This window comes from Anabrus simplex, chromosome 1 (genome assembly GCF_040414725.1).
Source record: "Anabrus simplex isolate iqAnaSimp1 chromosome 1, ASM4041472v1, whole genome shotgun sequence".
In the NCBI taxonomy this organism is placed as follows: Eukaryota; Metazoa; Arthropoda; class Insecta; order Orthoptera; family Tettigoniidae; genus Anabrus; species Anabrus simplex.
Window position 1 is genome coordinate 16901709 of NC_090265.1, and position 16714 is coordinate 16918422.

The 16714-nt window shown below is 37.5% G+C and overlaps 1 protein-coding gene across 1 annotated transcript in view; it reads right to left on the reverse strand.

Annotated features, from left to right (window-relative positions):
• Nucleotides 1-5122, reverse strand: part of LOC136859540 (zinc finger protein 596) — a 46418-nt gene extending 41296 nt beyond the window's left edge. Inside the window, exon 1 of the mRNA XM_067138702.2 lies at nt 5039-5122. The gene's annotated coding sequence lies outside the window, so the exon portion shown is untranslated. The remainder of the gene's footprint in view (nt 1-5038) is intronic.
• Between the last annotated feature and the right edge of the window lie 11592 nt (nt 5123-16714).

A 16714-nucleotide genomic window follows, 5' to 3' on the forward strand; every position in this document is an offset into this window, starting at 1 on the left:
CCTCCCCCTACCTGAATTCTAGACCTTAAAAACTAGTTACAAACACTAGGTTATCAGACAAATTCAACAAACACCTGAGCATAAGGGGATGATGGCCAATATGTCCCAAGCCACTCAAATGAAGTAACATCATAATTTATTTAATGTAAGATATAAATGTTGGAGGAGGGGGTTAACAATGGGTTATTGTGGGATAAATTGGTGGATATCACCCTCTAAGCATAACTGATTATGTTATTCACTTATTTCAGTTTCCCTTCAGACCGCGAATTGCTGAAGAAATGGGTCATAAATATGAAGAGAGAGGGTTTTCAGCCATCAAAATTTAGAAAACTTTGTTCAAAACATTTTGAACCTAACTGCTTCGACAAAGAGAGATGATGATGATGATGATGCTTGTTGCTTTAAGGGGCCTAACATCGAAGGTCATCAGCCCCTCGACAAAGAGAGGTTTACCCATCCAGTTCCTCTGAAAGGATCAGTTCCGACTGTTTTTGAATTTCCAAGACACCTGAACAAATATTCCAGGCATCGTAAGCCACCTAAAAGTCGAAACACCCCTTGCACTTCATCTTCACTTCCAGTAATTAATAGTAATGATAATTCAACTGAGCAGCATGCTCCATCCACTATGTAAGAAAGGTGTTCAATGTATGCTTGCCTCATCCACGCGCTCTTAGGAAATGGTACCAACATGTTGATAGCTCTCCTGGCTTCACAAAAGAAGCTCTTTTTTCTTTCTTTTTTTTTGCTATTGGCCGTGGCCTTAATTAAGGTACAGCCTGGTATGAAAATGGGAAACCATGGAAAACCATTTTCAGGGCTGCCGACAGTGGGGTTCGAACCCACTATCTCCCGAATACTGGATACTGGCCGCACTTAAGCGACTGCAGCTATCGAGCTTGGTAAAAAGGAAGCTCTAACAGCTCTAAAGTTTAAAGTGGAAGAAGGTAATGCCACAGGTAAACCTGTCCTTTGTAGCCTCATCATTGATGAAATGTCCATCAGGAAAAGATAGAATGGGATGGAAAGGCCGCATGTGGTTATGTAGACATGGGGGCTGATGTTGATGATGATTCACTCCCAGAAACAAAGGAGGCCCTTGTGTTTCTGGTAAATGCCATCAATGGCCATTGGAAGGTTCCCATAGCTTATTTTTTAATTGATAGCTTGTCACGAGAAGATAAGGCAAATTTACTAACCACTGCTCTGACCATATTGCATGACACTGGTATTCATGTAAGTCAATTTAACATTTGATGGGGCAGCCAGCAACTTGTCAATAGTAAAATTTCTGGGCCTGGATATTCCCCAAGCCAATGAGAAAACGTCATTTGAGCACCCAGTGATGAAAGAGCCAGTGTTTATTTTTCTAGATGTGTGCCACATGCTGAAATTGGCGAGGAATACTTTGGCTTCTTTGGGCACAATTTTTAACAGTGAAGGTAATGCCATATAATGGACATAAGTAGGAAAACTAGTGGAAATACAACTAGAAGAGGGATTAACGCCTGCTACTATGCTACTAAGATTCATAAGTGCCATATCAATTGGGAATCGGAAAACGTAAAAGTCAGATTAGCAGCCCCAACTTTGAGTAACAGTGTGGCTCAGGCACTCAGGTATTTGAAAAATTCAGGGTATGATTTATTTGCTTTTTTTATGCTAGTTGCTTTACGTCACACCGACCCAGATAGGTCTTATGGCGACGATGGGACAGGAAAGGGCTAGGAGTGAGAAGGAAGCGGCCATGGCCTTAATTGAGGTACAGCCCCAGCATGATTTATCTGCAGATTGTGAAGCTACAGCTGAATTTGTAGAAATTTTTAATAACATATTTGACAGTTTGAACAAAAGGGATATAAGTGCACATTCTCTCCCGCAACAGAGGTTTCTATAAAGGATTTCCTCAGCAAGGCAGAATCATAATCATGCAGCTATTAACATCAAGTTCATTAGACTCTTCTGTTCTCCACTCAAGAAAGAAGACTGAATTTCTTGGATTTTTGGTGTGCATAAGAAGTTGCCTTGGCCTCTATAAGTATTTAGTACTCAGTGAGCAGCATAAACTGAAATACTTGTTATTGTACAAATTCAGTCAGGACTACTTGGAGGTACCGTATTGTTCTCTGCCATTAGGAGAGGTGGTGATAATAACAAAAACCCTACTGCTGCTCAGTTTAAAGCTGCATACAAAAGATTACTGGCTCAACATGAGGTAAAAGGAGCAGATTCAAGTAACTGCATTACCTTGGATCAAATTAATATATTGAGTGTATCTAGCCCCGAGCCCAGCTCAGATTTACAGTGTCATGCAATTCTCGCAGTATCACAGGATAGGGTTGCATATACCCCAGATTTTGATCGTGACTACTGTACTCATCCAGCATTTGAACAGTTGTCCCCATATGTGAGTGATGTTGAGACATATAATGCTGGATTTGTCGTGAGGAAGGTGGAATGCCTTATCAAATGTGCGGTATGCTTGAGTGCTCTGAGGAGTGCCAGAGAGAACTACACAGACTACACTTTAATCAAGGAGAAGATGTACTCTGGAGGTGAGGGATTAATCGTGCCCTCCTAAGATATGATAGTGTTGTGTACATTGACTGAAAGTGCACTCAGAAATATCAATGTACTAAGGAGCAAAGAAGTTTGTTGAGGTCAGTGAATGGAACCTTGTTTTCTTGTATAAAGGACCATTTACTTGAGCAAGAAGTAGCGCAGAGCCATGAATTGGACTTGGTTAAGTTAATTGTGAAGTGTTATGTCAATTCCAGAACTTATAGTTATGAACTTCATTGGTTCCGTATTGAAGTGGGATTACAACAAAATTAATTTCTTTCAAGGTCTACCTATTCAATACAATGACATTTTATTGTGATTTAATCACATGTCAAATAGTCAAATGGTATCAGTTTCGGCATCTATGTGCCATCATCAGCCTTGAGTACAAATTAAAACAAGATATATATTCCTAAAACATCTAAAACACATTTTAACACATTATAAAATAACATACAATTAATGTGGTGATACATGAAATACGATAAATTATGATACAATTGGTGTGATATAAAATTCTTAAAATTCCGGCTGTTCGTTACATAATTCAGTCTGTGTGCATCCGGGATAAGTGAATTTTTTTTACAGTTGTATGCTGTCTATGTGAATGACATTTGTTCCTTTAGATATTAGGTGGTTCCAGGGAAGTTTACTCTGATCATGTAAGATCGTGATGTATTTAGAGATGCATTCCCACTTCAGTTTGAACCTGAAGGAGAAAATAGCTAAGTTAGATGTTGGAAGCAATGTATGGGAGTTACTAGAAACATTAGAATCGTTAAATGATGACTGACTCACCTTGAGCAGCATGTGAACGTGTTGTTACACAGACGGAGCCGGACGAAGTGTGTGAGCAACGGTAAAGGAGGCTAGGGGAAGGCGAGGGGAAGGAAGGAGGTGGAGCACTTGCGGGGGAATGGAACTAAGGCGGGGCGGAAGGATGGGGTAGTGGGGGTAATTGACGGGAGTGTGTATTCCGGATTACTTGGAAAATCGAACTGTTTTTCGATAGTTTGGTATTTTTAAGCCAATCGATTAAAAGATCAAAAAGGATATTGGGTTTCTCGTAAATCTCATTTAAATTATAATTGGGGTTAAAATATTGGTCGCAGTTGATGTAACAACTTTCAATGATATTCATTGTGGGTCCCTTGTTTACTGTTTGAAGAACTTCCATATCTTGTTCAATGTCGGTAAATTTGTGATTAGTGTCGTGCATATGTACACCCATGGCGGAGAACTTATTGTGTCTCATCGCGTTGACGTGTTCCGAATATCTAATCATTAAGTTGCGTCCTGTTTGGCCTATGTAGGAGCTGCTGCATTCATTGCATTTTAGTCTATATATTCCAGATTTGGAGTAGATACTGGGGGGTATTGATTGATGCAGAGTTGTGTAAAATTTCGGAAGTTCTATTGTTAGTTTTGAATAAAATTCTTACGTTGTGTTTTCGGAAAAGGTTGGTGATTTTGTGGACGTCATTATTATAAGTGAAGGTGGTTGAAATATGAGTTTTTTTCTTTTTTCTTTTATGAGTTTGGTTTTAGGCCGGTACCGATATTTGTTTATTATTTGTTCTATAAACTGCCTGTTGTACCCATTGAACTTAGCAATTGCCCTTATGGTATTAAGTTCATTATTAAGATCTTTCTTTGCCATGGGTATGGCGAAGGCTCGATATACCATGCTATTGTATGCTGCACGTTTGTGCATTATGGGATATATGGAATCTTTGTGTATAGTGTTAGCAGTTTGTGTAGGTTTCCTGTATATTTTGTAAGACAGGCCAGATGTATTTCTAATAATAGTTATATCTAGAAAATTGATTGCTTTATTGGTTTCTGACTCTAGTGTGATGCACACAGACTGAATTATGTAACGAACAGCCGGAATTTTAAGAATTTTATATCACACCAATTGTATCATAATTTATCGTATTTCATGTATCACCACATTAATTGTATGTTATTTTATAATGTGTTAAAATGTGTTTTAGATGTTTTAGGAATATATATCTTGTTTTAATTTGTACTCAAGGCTGATGATGGCACATAGATGCCGAAACTGGTACCATTTGACTATTTGACATGTGATTAAATCACAATAAAACGTCATTGTATTGAATAGGTGGACCTTGAAAGAAATTAATTTTGTTGTAATCCCACTTCAATACGGAACCAATGAAGTTCATAACTATAAGTGAAACGGCCTATCAGGCAAAGAGAAAGGCCTATCAATATATGGGCCTAAAAATCAAAGTTGCCAAATTAGGCAAAGATATCAATTTCCTGAAGCAATGCATTACACATGATTTAACACCCAATTTCTTGAAAGGAACAATTAAAAAACATCGTTACGCACCACATTTGATCAAAACTCAACAAAAAACGAACAAGATTTGGCTGAAAAACGAAATTTGTTTTTTACATAAGAAAAAAATCCTTTTTAAATAACAAATTGTATGAAACTCACCTTGAAGCAGCTCATCTGCTTTCTATAGCACAATGGAACATATTTCAAAGTCAAACTGACAATAAATTGTTTGATATTCTTTCGCAAATCAACTTACTTTAGATAGAAAATTAAACATTTTAAAAAGAAGAAACAAACGTTTTCACTTGTAAATCAACCTAAAGAAAACAATTTGACAAAAAATTTAATTGAAAAATTTCTTCCCCCTGTAGTTGACCTTTCCAATGTAAACTTTAATAAAGAAGAAATCGCCATTTTATCAAAAGGCCCTAACCAAAACTGGCCTAACATGAATAAAATAAACATAATGACTAACATGATTATAGAATCAGAAGCTACAATAAACAAAATGCCTTTGGAGAAACAAGACGAAATTAGATTCGAAATAAAAAGGAAAACTAGATAAGATAGGCACAGCTGAAAACGTAAGTAGGAAAACTATTTCCATTAACTCTAATGACGACAAATTTACCTCTGAACACAAACAAATCACAGAACTTAAAAGTAAAATAAAACATAATGACTTAATAATTACAAAGGCAGATAAAGGTAAAGCTACTGTCTTAATGAATAAAACTGATTATGTATCCAAAACTAAAGAATTTTTCAACAACAACACATTTAAAATAATCAAGAAAGATCCTACCCAAAAAATCCAGAGGCAACTAAAGCAAACTTTAAAGAACTTAACATTTCTTTTTACAGACCATGAAAAATCTAAACTGATAACCATGAATCCAGGCCTTCCTACAGTTAAAGCCCTTCCGAAAATTCACAAACCTAATATTCCTATCCGACCCATTATCAACTACAGACCCAGTCCACTCTACAAAGCATCCCAATTCATTAAAATTTTCTAACAAAAAATTATCACTTTCTCTCCAACAAATCCATTAAAAACACTACTGAACTGATTGAGAAATTAAAGGTATTAAACCTACAACCTAACCACTCCCTCCACTCCTTTGACATAGAAAATATGTACCCGAGCATACCAATTTCTAAACCTCCAAAAATCATTGAAAATAATCTAAGTATAGTTCTCTTAGCAAACTAGAAATACAAGATTTCATTCAGCTTCTAAACCTGGTCATCAACAATAATTTCTTCGTTTTTGACAAAATTATATATCAACAGAATGGACTGGCGATGGGATCACCTTCATCAGGAATTTTGGCTAATATTTATTTAGATAACTTAGAACATACAAAAATCAATAATAAAAACTTTCCAAATATTCTCATGTGGGCTAGATATGTGGACGACACATTCATCATTATGGATGAATTAATCAAGAACGCGGAATCCACTCTTCAAGACTTGAATAATATTGACCCATACATTAAATGCACACTAGTCAGAAACCAATAAAGCAATCAATTTTCTAGATATAACTATTATTAGAAATACATCTGGCCTGTCTTACAAAATATACAGGAAACCTACACAAACTGCTAACACTATACACAAAGATTCCATACATCCCATAATGCACAAACGTGCAGCATACAACAGCATGGTATATCGAGCCTTCGCCATACCCATGGCAAAGAAAGATCTTAATAATGAACTTACTACCATAAGGGCAATTGCTAAGTTCAATGGGTACAACAGGCAGTTTATAGAACAAATAATAAACAAATATAGGTACCGCCTAAAACCAAACTCATAAAAGAAAAAGAAAAACTCATATTTCAACCACCTTCACTTATAATAATGACGTCCACAAAATCACCAACCTTTTCCGAAAACACAACGTAAGAATTTTATTCAAAACTAACAATAGAACTTCCGAAATTTTACACAACTCTGCATCAATCAATACCCCCAGTATCTACTCCAAATCTGGAATATATAGACTAAAATGCAATGAATGCAGCAGCTCCTACATAGGTCAAACAGGACGCAACTTTATGATTAGATATTCGGAACACGTCAACGCGATGAGACACAATAAGTTCTCCGCCATGGGTGTACATATGCACGACACTAATCACAAATTTACCGACATTGAACAAGATATGGAAGTTCTTCAAACAGTAAACAAGGGACCCACAATGAATATCATTGAAAGTTGTTACATCAACTGCGACCAATATTTTAACCCCAATTATAATTTAAATGAGATTTACGAGAAACCCAATATCCTTTTTGATCTTTTAATCGATTGGCTTAAAAATACCAAACTATCGAAAAACAGTTCGATTTTCCACGTAATCCGGAATACACACTCCCGTCAATTACCCCCACTACCCCATCCTTCCGCCCCGCCTTAGTTCCATTCCCCCGCAAGTGCTCCGCCTCCTTCCTTCCCCTCGCCTTCCCCTAGCCTCCTTTACCGTTGCTCACACACTTCGTCCGGCTCCGTCTGTGTAACAACACGTTCACATGCTGCTCAAGGTGAGTCAATCATCATTTAACGATTCTAATGTTTCTAGTAACTCCCATACATTGCTTCCAACATCTAACTTAGCTATTTTCTCCTTCAGGTATAAATTGAAGTGGGAATTCATCTCTAAATACATCACGATCTTACATGATCAAAGTAAACTTCCCTGGAACCACCTAATATCTAAAGGAACAAATGTCATTCACAGAGACAGCATACAACTGTAAAAAAATTCACTTATCCCGGATGCACACAAACTGAATTATGTAACGAACAGCCGGAATTTTAAGAATTTTATATCACACCAATTGTATCATAATTTATCGTATTTCATGTATCACCACATTAATTGTATGTTATTTTATAATGTGTTAAAATGTGTTTTAGATGTTTTAGGAATATATATCTTGTTTTAATTTGTACTCAAGGCTGATGATGGCAAATAGATGCCGAAACTGGTACCTCTTGACTATTTGACATGTTATTAAATCACAATAAAACGTCATTGTATTGAATAGGTGGACCTTGAAAGAAATTAATTTTGTTGTCAATTCCAGAATGCGACTTGAATGTGCTAAGGTAGAAGAGAAAAGAGACAGAAAGAAAGTAAGAAGTGTATTGAACAAGTACATATTGTTCAATCATCAGTGCTTTAGGACAGTATTGTGAAGACATGCAGTTCTCTGGTTTTCAAAACATTCCTGATCTTCAGCCTGGAGAAGAATGGTGAATAACTTACATGTAAATATTTGTTTCCTGTGTTCTATCATACATTTGTGTATTAACTGGCTGCAGCTGTTTTGGTGAGTTGTAGCCTACATGGCTTCCTGTCTTTCATCATATTGTAAACTATGTTATTGTACGTTTTTAAGGATAGTTTTGTGAATGTTACATCTCATTAGGCTGAACTAACTCAGTTATAGTTTGATATAGCCTGAGCATTTAGAACAGTTGAACAACTCTCTCTCTCTCTGTTATTTTTCTTCTTCTTGTATGTTGTTGGGCTTAGTTTTAACTCCGTACCCAATAACCACACCGTTTGGTAATGCACTTGTTTGTGTTGAAATAATATTCGTAGGTTCTAGGTTGGTAATCTTGGGTAATGCAAGTTTTGGAAGTTGCTTTTCGTGGTTAAGGAAGAATCAGAGGAGTAGGCTTGTGCTGGTACAGAATGATTAAAGTATTAATTTAACCCTATATTAGGTTTAATAAGTTGAGCTTCGCCGATATGTGATATCCATGATAGATATGGAAGTTCTTCTATTATTGGTGAGCTGATTTGTACTGTTGTTAACATGTGCAGATTAAAGGCATAGCCAGGTTATGTAATGTAAGTGTGAGAATGTTAGTGACATGTATAGGCAAATAAAAGTGACTTATAAGGCGATTTTACATTCATCAAGGAAATTAGTGAGCGTATTAACTAATGGTTCCGTAGGAGTATGAATAAGACAAGCGACACCAGTTGGTAGAGGAACGTTATGATTTATTAGTGCTTGGAAAAACGTTTTTCGTTGGTTAGAATAGTTACAACATTGGAATACTATGTGATGAATCGCACCACTTGCTTGCTGACAGGCGCAAATATCTGTGTCACTGATATGAAATCTATACTTATATTCAGGTGTAAGCGCATGATTGAATCGTAAGCGGATTCGTGTAGTTATATGTCTCCGAGAGTAAGTGCCCATAGTGAACCAGGGGGTTCTTTGCAGTTCGGGTTGTAGTTGATAATAAGCTTTACCCTTCGTTTTTGTGGAATTTTTCCAGAGAGACCATTTTTGAAGTACGCTCTGTTTGATAGTAGGGGAATAATCCGTGTGTGGAATGGCGAGATGATAGGGAAGACCTTGTCCTGCAGCTGCTGCTTTAGCTAAACGATCAACCTGAACATTACCGGGAATGCTGCAATGACTTGGTATCCAAATTAATATTATATCATGCTGATTTACGGAAAGGTTGTATAACAATTTATGGATGTTCCATATATACCAACTAGTAGATTCCTGAGGAGTTTTGATACTTTGAAGGACACTTAATGAATCGGTACAGATGATGGCATTGGGAATATTATATTGCCGTAAACATAAAAGAGTTTGTCGAATAGCAAAGGTTTCAGCAGTGTATATGGAAGCGTTGGGTGGTAACGTAAATTGTTGCTGAATGTTCAGCTGGGGGATGTAATAGGCAGCTCCAGTTCCCTCTGAAATCTTAGATCCGTCTGTAAAGCAATTTGTGTATTGTTTATGCGGATTGAGAAATGCTTGTAAAGTTTTATTAACTAGAGTGGGATTATTCTTCAGATTACCCGGAAGGTGTTCGAAGGTAGTAGTTATGATGGAAGGGTGGTATATAGATAAGTTGTATTCGTGAGAATATGCCGGTAATGATCTTGTCTGTACAACATTATTTCTAAAGGGAAAAAATACTTCATATGCCAGTAGAAGTGCCGGTATGTTGTTGGCTTTCAATTTTTGACATATTTGGTACTCATTTAAAAGCTCCAATTTAGGTAATATAGGATGACAATTCAGAGCTATCTTTTTTAAGTAAATATTTAGACGCTAGATATTCTCGTCGCATAGCCAAGGGTAGTTCTGCTGCTTCAACCAGTAAGACATTGGTGGGTGTTGTCCGTAATGCACCTAATATGATTCGTAAAGAGTTGAATTGTAACGTGTCTAGTTTTTTAGGTTGGTCGTTGACGCCGTATCGAAGAAATGGCAGCCATAATCTATCCTTGCCTGGATTGAATTTTTATATAAAAGTAGTAACGTGGCCGGACCCGATCCCTAGTTTCTACGAGTTAAGGACTTAAGAATTTGGATTGTATTTTCAATGTTGGACTTCAGTCGGGCAAAACATGTCTTCCAATTTAACTTATTGTCTATGAAAATTCCTAAATATTTGGTATAGGGTTGAATAGCAATATGGTGGTTGGCATATGGTAGTGCAGATTTGTCATATGTTCGTGTTTGGGTAAATATAACCGCAGCACATTTGGAGTGTGTGATTTCTAAACTATGGTGTTCCATCCACTCATATATATGGGAGAGGGCTTGGGAGATGGAGTGACGACATTGGTCGACGTTATTTTGTGTGGTATAGATCAGTATGTCGTCTGCAAATTGCAATATACGTGCATGAGGATTTACAACTCATTCCAAATCACTTGTATATAAAGTAAAAAGTATGCCACTTAATATATCCCCTTGCGGAATCCCAACATTAGCCTTTCGTGCACAAGCGTTAAGTCTATAATTTTTCAAATTTAATGTTCAATTTAGTAAAAGGTTTTTAAATATAAGAATAAGGGGTAGTGGGAAGTTTAACTTGTGTAATTTTTGAAACAAAATGTTAAGATCATTTATTGTAAGCTCCTTTGACATCGAGAAAAACCGTTATAGTAGCTTGTTTTCGGCACCGTGCTAATAAGAGGTCGGTTAGAAAAATATTTAAGGCATCTGTGGTACTTCGTCCTTTTATGAAAGCAAACTGATATTTCGGTAAATCATTATGATACTCTAATTGCCATATTAATCTGCTGGGAAGGATGCGTTGAAAGGTTTTACGGAGACAGGACCCTAATATTATACCTCTATAATTTTGACATTGTAACGGATCCGTGCCTGGTTTATATATTAGAATGATGTCAAAATTATTCCAGTCTGATGGTATTAAAGTATCTGTTAAAATTTTATTATACCGGTTAAGAATAATGGATTTAGCCTTAGTTGGTAGAAAGCCGATCATCTTGTAAGTTATAAAATCTGGCCCTGGGGATGTAGTTTTTTATGTAGGGCGACTTCTAATTCCTGATATGTAATAGGATTCATCAAAGTTTGATATTTATTAGATGTGTATGAACAACTTAAGAGATAGTCAGGCTGAACAAAATCGGGTGTTAGATTGCAGTAGAATTGATATAATTGGGGCGGAGATAAAGTTAAGGGTTGGGGTGTGTGCCGAGAGTTACTAAGAGAGCGAAGTTGGCCCAGATGATCTTGCTGGATGTAGTACTGTTAATACTCTCTACGAAGGTTTCCCATGCGATTCGACGTTTATTGTTAAATAAACATCTAGTTTTTGCACAGATTCGTTTATATTGCATGTAATTAGTAAAAGTAAAATGTTTTTCGTAAATTTTTCAGCAGGTTTCTCCGTCGCCTAATCCAGACCTCACATTCTTGATCCCACCGACGGATTTTGAGCGTTGGATTATGATTGGTTGAGGTTTTGTAAATGATTGGATGATAGATGTCAAGATACGATTTTATACAGTGTAAAAGCGAATCATATTCCGCGGATGTCATTTAAAGGTATAACTGAAATAATCCTGAATAAATTGCGAAAAGAGATCGTAATCCATATTATTCAGATTGCGTATAGGTATCCGAGGAAGCGTGTGAGTTGAAAAAGGCTTGTGGTTAGACCATGTAACGAGAATGGGGAAGTGGTCACTACCATGAAGATCCTTAATAGTTTGCCGAGATAATTTATGCGCTATATCCGTGGTACATATAGTAAGATCCACCGCGCTCGGAGCATTTGTAGGGGCTGTTAGCCGGGTGGGTGATCCATCATTAATTATGGTGAGGTTGACTTGAAGAGAAGAGGTTAAGATATGAGTTCCTTTGGAGCTATTGCTCTTGCTTCCCTAAGTTATGGGATGCGCATTGAAGTCGCCAAATATAATATTTTGCTTCGCACCGGTAAATTGGTTTAAAAATTGGACCAATTACGGTAGGAACCATGTATATCGGGAGGACAGTAAAAGTTAGAAAAGATAAAATCTTTTATTTGTATGCGCTGAAAGTAAGTTCCTGCTATAGCCTGTTCCGATGGTAGAAAATGGTAGGGTATGCAATTCTTAATTAAAATTGCAATTCCGCCATATCCTGCACCATCTAATCGTTCGATAGTATATCCCTTAACGCGAAAGTTAACATAATTTGAAAACCATGTTTCTTGTAAGAAGATATCTGGTTGGAATTCGTTAATGAGTAGGATTAACTCATGTCGCTTATTTACCACACTCCTACAGTTCCATTGCAGTATCTGCAGATTTAGTATCTAAAATGGGAAGGATTTTATCAAGTATCAACTTTAATAAGTGTCGCCATTGGACATTTGGTCTCATTAGTTCAATCAGATTAACAAAGTCATCCTGGATCTCTTTTCGTATATCTTTAACAGCGGCTACTTTTGATGTGGAAGGGGTTATTCCCTGCTCATTTTCGCTAGCAAGATTAGTAGGGACCGCCGGTGTAATAGTATGGGTAGTCGGAGTTTGGTTAGATGGTGATTTTTCCGTTGGGGGTTCGTATTATATTGAGACAGGTCTCCCTATCATAACCCGAGCATGGGGGTGGACAAGGTTGCCGGTGTACATAGGTAGTGATTTTACATTTACGTGGGTTGAAATTATCAGGTTTGGTTCCCAGAGTTTCAGCTAAGGATGGAAAATGATGGGGTAGTATGGTAGGATTATAGGTAACGGGTTGCAGCCTATTTTTGGCTTCTTCAAAGGAAACGTTCTCAGTACACATATGCTTCTTAATGGCCGTCTGTTGTTGGTGTACAGCACACCGTGAGGATCCTACTTGGTGATTCTGATCACAGTGGAGGCATTTGACAAGCGTTTGTTGACAGTCTTTCGTGACATGGTTATTGCTGCATCGGCTACAACGAGGAGTTTTCGCCCGACAATTGAGAGCTGTCTGTCCGTAACGTTGACAATGCTTGGAAATAATAGGATTAAAGATGAAAATCTGAACGTCCAAAATGACGCTAAACATAAGAAATCTGCTGAGGGAGAACTTGAGTTTCAAAAGTGACCTTCACAGTTCCTGTCGGAACATACTCGAATGAATCAGCGTTAGATTTCCTTCTTTTAAGGCATTGGACACCTATAACAGGCACAGGTGAATCAATAAATTTCTTAATTTCATCTTAAGTTAACGTAAAATCCACTCCCCTTACTAAACCGACCCTGTAGACATTGAAGGAATATATATAAGCTTTCAGGTTTTTCTCACTGAGAATGGGGTGTTGCATAAAATGATTAGCAGCGTCACCTGTGAAACAAGTTAACTGGATCCGATTTTTCCCTTTTCTATGAATAGCTTTGATACCCGGAATTTTTCGCTCATAAAAGAGCCTACCCAATGCCATTGGGTGTAAGTTGCCCACATTTTTGTTATCATTTGCTTCAACAACCATAAGATAGGGGCCCATATGATTGCCAGGGTATTTTGTCGCTGGTGGAATTTTACTTCTGGGAATCGGATGTGAATTAGTATTCTGTTCATCCCCAATTGGAGGGTTGTCAGACTGTTGAATGGCGGTACTAGTTGTTTGTGTTGGGTTAGGCGTTCTATCCTCAAGAGAATCCATGAAGTCATCTTCTCCATTATCTGAATTGAGAATAATTGAGTCAGTCATATCAACTGGACCATCTACCAATAAATTGTCACCCTCTAGAAGGTTCGGACTACGGTTAATTCCTCCTCCCCCACTGTCAAATGCCGTAGTGATTAAATTACATGAAAAAACACAATAGCACTCAGAATATAGCACACGATGTTTAATACTAAGTCACTCTGCTACCAAGGCAGCAACTTACACGCTAAGATGAATAACACTCGTTTTCGCTGGGAACAACCGCACTCAATGAGAACTCGAACACGACCAGTGTGTGTGTGTGTGTCAGAATATCACACATATAAAATGATACTTAACATTTTTCATACAAAAAGGAACGGAAATATTCGTAGGGAATTGCATTTATCACCATCTTCGATAGTTTAAATAAATTAACCATAAGGAGCAAGCTTAAATCGGGATTTAAAAACACTAGGCAATGCTCTTCTTATGGAAGACCGCCTTGTTTTGCCCTACATCAGCTGATCGCTCAGAGCTTGATAATGTTGTTGTTGTTGTTGGAGAGGTTATGAGCTCTATTATTTCACCCAGCCACTACACTTATTATCGTGATATTACACTTATAATGCGAAATCACACGCAATTAGTCACACTACGAAGGTCACACGCAATGAATCTCACTACGAAGGTCACAAGAACAGAGTTGAGCATCAGGTCTATGTACACATCTTAAGTAGCGCGTAACATAACAAAGGAAGTGCGTAGAAGCAAAAAACAGTGGAAGCAGGAGTATGTAACTGTGCGAACAATAAAAAGACAGTAATTTACAAATGAATATGAGAGTCATCCAAATATTGATTGATAGCATGTATTATAGCAGGAGACATATCGGTAAGCAAACAGGAGACATTGGTGGGGAGAGTTTTCTGAAGACTGAGAAGACGAGAAATAAAAGCCAGACGAAAAGAATCATACACAGGGCATTGGAATAATAAATGATTTACATCAGCACTCAGAGTACCACATAAACAGGAGGAGTGGGGGGAGAGGTTAAAACGATGTTTATACAGAGGAGTAAGAGCATGATTACAGCGAAGACGAATAATGTTGGTAATGTGACGGCGAGAATAGTTACCCTTCAAATACCAAGGATAGGGAGGAATACAAGGCTGAATATTGTAATAATAGCGACCTTTATAAGAAGCTGATCGAGTCCAATCTTCTTGCCACTGACGATAAGCGTAATGTTTAAGAACAGGGTAAAAATCGGGTGGAGGAACTGCAAGTTTAAGTAGGGATTTTCCATCACGAGCAGCTCGCTTAGCGAATAAATCCGCCTGTTCATTCCCATAGATACCTATATGACTAGGAACCTAGACAAAAGTGAGAACCACCCCAGATTGATGCAAAGTATAAATGAGACTTTTAACATGATACAAATACCAGTTAAAAGAAAGATGAGATGACATGAGCGACCGAACTGCACTGAGAGAATCCGTATAAATAGCTGCTTTAGGTATAGAATGATGCTTAATGTACATGAGAGCTTGACGAATAGCAAAAATTTCCGCAGTGTAGATAGAAAAGTCACTGGGTAAACGATAGAGTTCAGCAACATTGGTATTGACAATATAGAACGCTGCTCCAACGCCAGAAGAGTTTTTTGAGCCATCTGTATATATGTTGACGCCAGAATCACTAAGAGCAAAATGTAGCTTCTTAAAAGGAGGGCCAGTCAACGAAGAACCGAAATAGAAGAGGAAAAAGAAGATGTAGGGGAGACAATGATAGAAGGGACAAAAAATAAACAGTCAAAATTTACTGAATAAACAGTGGAAAAAGCAGTGCATAAGATAGTATTTTTATAGGAGAGAAGAAATTGATATGCATACAACAAAGCAGGCATCTTACGACGGCGGGCCTGTGAAAGAAGAGAATATTCATCTAATAACTGCAATTTAGGAAGCAATGGGTGTTGAACCAGAGCAAATCTTTTAAGTAAATATTTAGATGTTATCATTTTACGGCGAATTGGAAGAGGGAGCTCACCGGTCTCGACAAGGAGAGCATTAGTAGGGGTAGACAACAATGCTCCAACACAAGTTCTCAGGGCTTTAAATTGTAAAGTATTTAAGTGGTTAAGAACAGAATCCGGCGCAGTATCTATAACATGCGCACAGTAGTCGAGTCTAGAGCGAACAGTAGCGGAATATAACAACTGAGCTGTGCCAGGGTCAGCACCCCCATGATCGTCTAGTAACCACTTGGAGAATTTTAATATACGTATCAGAAGAATTACGTAACTGAGTAATATGACGTTTCCAAGATAACAAGCGGTCTAGCATAACACCAAGGTATTTATGGGAGGAACAAAAAGGAATGACATGAGAATCGAAAACAAGTGACTCAGAGTTAAACCTACGCTTAGAGGTAAAAACCATTGCACAGCATTTGGAGGTAGAAAGTGTAAGACCATGGAAAGTAAGCCATGTAATGGCTTGCTCCATTAGCTGATATATATGGTGACGACACACATCGACATTACTATCAGAGTAATAAAGAACTATATCATCAGCATAAAAGAGAATGCGAGCTTTTTGGGTAACCAATTGTTCAAGATTACTCATATACAGGGCGAAAAGCAGACCACTTAAAATGTCTCCCTGAGGAACACCGACAGATGACAGACGACAAGGAAGAGAAGAATAAGCGGATTTAAGTGAAAGTTTCCGATACGTAAACAAATTACGCAAGATGTGGAGAAAATGAGCATGAAAACCTTTCTGTGCGAGATTAGTCCAGAGAAGATGAAGTGGTATGGAGTGAAAAGCTCCTCGTATGTCCAAAAAAATAGCAATAAGACAATCCTTACGAATTTGCGCTAATAAAATATCTATAAGTAA